Source organism: Aquarana catesbeiana, linkage group LG12 (assembly GCF_042186555.1).
Source record: "Aquarana catesbeiana isolate 2022-GZ linkage group LG12, ASM4218655v1, whole genome shotgun sequence".
NCBI lineage: Eukaryota > Metazoa > Chordata > Amphibia > Anura > Ranidae > Aquarana > Aquarana catesbeiana.
This window is the reverse complement of record NC_133335.1, coordinates 61783664-61790539: the sequence shown is the minus strand read 5'-3', so window position 1 is coordinate 61790539 and position 6876 is coordinate 61783664. Positions and strand designations below refer to the sequence as shown.

The following is a 6876-nucleotide window of genomic DNA, read 5'->3' as shown; positions in this document are numbered from 1 at the left end:
AAGACTGAGGAGAAGAATAAATTCAATACCTTTGCCATCTCCCCATCCTTTGTAACCAGATGTCCTTCCTCATTCTTTATGGGACCAATATGGTCTGTCCTCCCTTTTTTACTGTTTACATACTTAAAGAATTTCTTGGGATTTTTTTTGCTCTCCTCCGCTATGTGTCTTTCGTGTTCTATCTTAGCCGCCCTAATTGCACCTCCTCAACCTTGTATTTTTTTAAGGCCTTCTCCTTTGCTTTTATATGCATTTTTACATTGGAGTTAAGCCATCCAGGACTTTTGTTCGCTCTTTCAAATTTATTACCCAATGGGGTGCATTGGCTAATGCCCTTATTTAATATGCTCTTAAAACGAACCCATCTCTCCTCCGTGTTCTTTGTTCCTAAAATGTTATCCCAATTCATGCCTTCTAACAAGGTTCGTAGTTTAGGGAAGTTGGCTCTTTTGAAATTCAGTGTCTTTGTATTCCTCTTATGTTTCCTACTTGTGTGATTTATTCTGAAGCCAATTGACCTGTGATCGCTGTTTCCTAAATCGCCCCGTATTTCCACATCCGTGATCCGGTCTATATTGTTGGTAATCAGTAGATCCAGTAACGCTTTATTTCTAGTTGGTGCGTCTACCATCTGAACCATGAAATTGTCCTGCAAGACATTTAGGAACTGGCGAGCCTTATGCCGCGTACACACGGCCGGACTTCCCGACAGAAAAAGTCCGATGGGAGCTTTCGGTCGGACATTCCGATCGTGTGTATGCCGCATCAGACTTTTTCTGTGGGCATTTCCAACAGACTCAGATATAGAACATGTTCTAAATCTTTCCATCGGAAATGCCGACTGAGTTTATCCCGTTCGCAAGTCCGGCCGTGTGTACACGGCATAAGACGAATGCGTGGTTCCTTCCGCCCAGTCTATGTCTGGATAATTAAAATCCCCCATTATGATAACACGTCCCATCCTTGCTGCTAATCCAACTTGTGATAGGAGATCCTTCTCCCCCTCCTCCCTCAGGTTAGGGGGCCTATAGCATACTTCCAGTAATATTTTCCCCTTAGCTTCATCCCTTTGGAGCTCTACCCATAAGAATTCCACCTCCTCCCTAGCTCCCTTAGTGATGTCATCTCTCACATTCAATTGTACATTATTCTTGATATATAGGCATACCCCTATTTTTTACCCTCTCTATCCTTGCAATAAAGTGTATACCCTTGAATGGTTGCCAGCCAATCATGAGAGCTGTTGAACCAAGTCTCTGAAATTCCCAAAAAATCCAAATCCTCCTTGTACAACAGTATCTCTAGTTCACCCATCTTGTCTGCCAGGCTCCTGGCATTGGTGAACATGCCATGTAGTTTAGACCGGTCGCATACTATTCCCTTATTGGGTGTTCCAAGATTGCAACTAGGACTTGTTACTATACTTACCTTGGGTTTATGTGCTTTAGTCAACCTACCACGAATGCCCCCAATACTACCCTCTGGAATATGTTCTGCGCTGACTATCTCTACCTCTGGACCCCACCTCCCCCTCCTTCGCCTAGTTTAAAAACCCCTCTAACTTTTTGGCTATCTTTACTCCCAGCTGATCTGCACCCTACTCATTTAGGTGCAATCCGTCCCTTCTATAGTACTGGTGATCGAATGAGAAGTTGGCCCAGTCCTCCAGGAACCCAAACCCCTCCTTACTACACCAGCTCTTCAGCCACTTGTTTACTTCCCTAATCTCCCTCTGCCTTTCTGGTGTGGCTCGAGGTACCGGTAGTATTCCTGAGAATACTACCTTGGAGGTGGTTGTAAGCGTGTTTCTTAAATGGGGTGAGGGGGCAAGGGTGGGGGGTTTATCCCATTATGTTACAGTTGATTCATACCTAGGCCCATTGCGCCTCAGCAGTCATAGGCTTGAGTGCAGAAAACGCTTTGCTACTGCATCCAATGCATGAGGTTTGGCGCATTTTTTGTCAAAAACGTGGTTAAAACAGGCAGTGAGGAGGTTCTATCGAAAAGCCAGTGGCGTGCAAAACACACCTCAAAAACTTCCACCCGGTGCCAAAAAAAAGTGCCCACACATAGAGAGTGAAACACAAAAACGTGCAACGGGTGTACAGAGTCCTCCACTAGGGAAGGACCTTACCCTGATCCCCCGGGGCGTTAGGCTCCAGACAGGGACTGAGGTACTCAGACAAAGGGTCCATCTGGCCGAAACCAGACGGACCCCCACAACTGGAAGGACTGCCGAAGCAGACCAACCCAAGTACAGTGGGGCTCTCCCGAAGAGAGACCCCTCAAAGGAGAGGGCGAACCAAGCCAAAAGGCCTATGTCCACCCCCTCCCAAGACTTTCAGAGTAGGCCCGAGGACCCACACCCTACTCGCCACACAGTGACAAACGTGTATACAAAACAACCAAAAAAAGGACAAAAAGGTGACAAACAGGGGTAAAAGAAAGAGTGGGGAAGATAGTGAGATGGGAGAGTGAAAGTGGCCATTGTGCTATACAATGGCCGGCCCTCCGGCCAGGCATAAAAATTTCCCCTGGTCCTGGCCAAAAGGCCCGGCCCAAGAGGCAGGTGCGAAAAACGTGTGTTGTGGTGAAGTGACCATGGTGCCATAAAATCAAGTGCTTTCACACCGTGACTATACGGCACCCCTGAACTGCCACTTCAGGGGCACATTCACCACTGGCTTTTCGAAAAAGCCCTGACCACCCAGCCCAGACCACAGCAGACCCCACCACAGACAGGAAGGATATGGAGATCAGGAAGCCGGAAAGAGCCCTTTACCATCAGGCTCTGCCGTCGCTCCCATCACTCCTCCTAATTACATTCGGGAAGTACTTGCCACTCCCTCCCCCCCTTGCAAGGCAGGAGTAAGCGTTCTCTCCCAAATAACTGTCTGGAGCTAGATCCGCCCCAATCCAGGCCAGAAGGCCAGGGTCCCGACCCTCTGGTTCAGACCCCGTGGTTCTCCATCCCCATCAGAAGGCTTCCCTTTCGGCTACAAACCGCTCCAGGTCACCTTCACTCCAGCAGGTTTTGCATAGCAACCGCAATCCCATCTCTATTTCGCCATAGATCAGGGACGGAAGCAAGCGCCACCTCCTGGAAACTGATAAGAATAGATACTACGCTTGATCTTCGCCAAAAGGCCGAGAAGCAATTAGCAATAATCACGCCTCAGTTGAACCTCATTGGCTATGATACTGCCACTGCGCAAAGCACATCGCTTCCCCACTGCCTGTCAGTAACACATCTAAATCTACTCTACAGTAAAAACAGATGTCCCCTTGGCATGAAGGTTTTGGCTTACAGCTTGACTTTACCATCTGTGTCACACAACCAAATTTACTAGCTATAGACAATCTACACAATGTAGTAATGTGTGCTGTTGGGCTACCTTTATCTATCCCTGATTGTTCTACCCATCCATCATCTTGTATTATAACAAACGGAAACTGTAGCTCAGCTTTTACCATCCCCCACAATGGTCTCCTAAAATGCTGAGACAAAGGAAGGGTCAGTCGCCAACTTGTAGCTCAGGAATGATACAGGTCAAATTATCCAAACAACAGAACAAAGGATGGAATCCACAAACAGCCCGCAGCCTAGTTCTGTGATGGTGAGAGCATGAAAAAGCTAAGGGCCATTTAGGAATGTCCCAACCTTATAATTTCAGGAACATGCAAGTGTTGGCAATTTACAGAGATCCAGCCGGACCAGTATGACCATTTCTCCATTCCTATTCATCTCTATAATTATCTAATGGACTCGCCTATAAATGTGCAGTTTAGTTATTTAGAGTTATTTATTTTTAAGATGTTGACTGCAATCACTAAGACATTTTATATTACATATTCATATAGTCCTATCCTAGCACATTAGACAATGGGGTTGATTTAACAAAACTGAAGAGTGCAAAATCTACTGTAGCTGTGAATGGTAGCCAATCAGCTCACCTTCAGCTTGTTCAATTAGGTTTTGATTAAAAAAAAAAAACTGGAAGCTGATTGGTTTCTATGCACAGCTGCACCAGATTTTGCACCCTCCAGTTTTAGTAAATCAACCCCAATGCATTTAACCATATCCGTTCAGTCATATGCGACTCTCTGCAGTTGTATGGGTCAGCTCTCTGGGCAACATGTCTGATATGCTTGAGAGCCTTTCTGCTTAGAATTTTCGTGGCGATTTTATAAAATGGGGGTAAACTCCCATCTCTGACTTTTACCTATACAGTAGATAAGCCTATAATAAGGCTTACCTATAGGTAACTGTCAATGCAGCTGGTGACATCAGCAACGCATACGCTCAGAAGGATCTGCCGCCCTGGCCTCAATCGATGCAATGCATACTAGCACATTATGACTTTACCTTGCCGGTGGAAAAAAAAAACACAGCAGTTTACTATCGCTATCCTAAGAGGTAGGTTGTCAAGTCTTTCCTCAATCCTCCCCACTTGCTCGGCTTGGGACTGGCAAAATGTGAAAACACACGTGCATAGCCAATTTGTACACACATGCTAGGGCAACCTTACACAGGAGCACTGGCAGCTGGTACTATATTATTAAGGGGGTGGGGGGCGGGACAAACAATCCAACCAGCCATCCACCCCTGGTCGGTCGGATGGATCACCCGAACCCTTCCCCCTCGGTTGGTCGGTCACCAGCCCCCCACTTACACCATCTAGGTAGCTCTTTCTCTGGGTGGCGGCTTCACCAGGCGTCTCTTCCTCCTCGGCTTCATGGCGGCTTTCCCTGAGTCTCCTCCTCCAATACAAGCGCTACTTCTCTCGGCCATTTGGGTCTCAGGACCCGCTTCCTGATTGACTGGGAGGAGAATCAGGAAGACAATAGCGAATATTAATTTACTATTGTCACACAAGTGGCACCCTTTTTTGAAGCCAATTAGAGCCTCAGGCTTTAATCATGTGCTTCTAAAAAAAAAAAAAACCCCATTGGAATCCATGCGTCCAACGCCCTGCATGTGGAATAGGGACCAGGTGCATGGATTAGGGGGTAGCGCCCCTGTGCCCCGTATGGACGGGCCACCACTGCACAGAAGCCCTAGAACCTACCAGCATGTCTTCGACTTGTAAGAGGAAACCAAATCGCTCAGCGGAAAGCCACGAAAACACAGTGCCAACATGCAAACTTCACATAGACATTGGGCAATACCATTAAAATGTGCAAAAATTAAAGTGATATTAAAGACAGATTTAAAAAAAAATAACAAACATGTTATACTTACCTGCTCTGTGTAGTGGTTTTGCAAAGAACAGCCAGGATCCTCCTCTTTTCGGGTCAACCGCTGGTGCTCCTGGCCCCTCCCTCCGGCCTAGTGCCCCATAGCAAGCAGCTTGCTATGGGGGCTCCCGAGCCGAGCCCCTGCTATTTGTGTCTCTTCACGTTTTCCAGGAGCATGGAGGGGAGGCAGCAATGGCATTCAACTGGGCAAGCTCTAATGACATCCAGCACTGGAATTCAGTTAGGCGAGTATAACTTTTTAGCGGTGAGCCATCAGCAGACATTGCCACTCTACCCTTGTTGGGCAAAGTGACAGTGCCTCTTAAAGTGTCAGGAAATGCTTGATCATTTTTCAGAGGAGACAAGTATAACACAAGATAACATATTTCAAGCTGAAATTCCTTCTCCTGTAATCTTAGCTTCAAAAACAACCCATTTTCAGTAGCAGAAAGCTTCATATTCACCGGACACTAGACATGTGCGCCATCAATAAATTTGTTTTGTTTTGTTCCGTTCCATTTAGTATCAGCCGTTAATTCATATTTCGTAATTCGTGTCCGAAATTCAATTTGGATTTGTACAAAATACGAATTTTCGTTAGGTTCGTTAACTTTTCGTAACAATTACGAACGTTCGTTATCATTAATTTAAAAAGCAAAAAATACCTTTCTCAATATGGCAGTCGTCAGGATCATTATGCTCATTATGAGGGGCTCCCACCATCCCTGTGCTGTGCTTATTATGAGGGGCTCCCACCATCCCTGTGCTGTGCTCATTATGAGGGGCTCCCACCATCCCTGTGCTGTGCTTATTATGAGGGGCTCCCACCATCCCTGTGCTGTGCTCATTATGAGGGGCTCCCACCATCCCTGTGCTGTGCTGACTTCCTGGGTTTTTAACTTCATCATAACGAAGAATCGTAATTATTATGACAATAATAAAATTATATTAACAAACATTCTTATTTTGTCCGATTCTGAATCTCCCATTGACTACCAGTACCAGTCTCCAACTCCCATATTAAAAAAGGTAATTTTCCCAACCCTGACTCAGCAGAAGAAGAAAACCTCTGATTGGTCAACAAAACACCAGTCACGTTTCCGTTGTAATGGAATTTGGATCCGAAATTCGTCAACGAAATTTCGTATACAATTCGGAAGCATAGAAATTCGTATTTTGGATGATTCCAAATGTACGAATTTTCTGAAATTTGTACGAATTTTCGGAAATTTGTATGAATTTTCGATTTGTACGAAACGAACCGCACATGTCTACCGAACACGCACACATCCAAATTTACTGGATATAGGCATCCTATACAATGTAGTAATGTGTGATGTTGGCTGTCTTTCCTCAACCCTCCCCAACCGCTCGGCTTGGGACTGGCAGAATGTGAAAACACACGTGCATATCCAATTTGCACACACATGCTAGGGCGACCTTACATAGGAACCAAATAGCCCACCAGCATGTCTGGTCCCTCCTGACCCCTCCCTCCTGCCTAGTGCCCCATAGCAAGCAGTTTGCTATGGGGGGCTCCTAAGCTGCTGCTCTGTGTCCATTCACGCAACAAGCACAGCTTAGCCCCATCCCCACTGTCTCCTTATTGGCTCACTGGCTGTGATTTACAGTAGCGGG

The 6876-nt window shown here is 46.1% G+C and overlaps 1 pseudogene; it reads right to left on the bottom strand.

The window, feature by feature from the left end:
* Nucleotides 1-3154: 3154 nt before the first annotated feature.
* On the bottom strand, nucleotides 3155-3219 carry LOC141114676 (U4 spliceosomal RNA; annotated as a pseudogene).
* Nucleotides 3220-6876: the final 3657 nt, after the last annotated feature.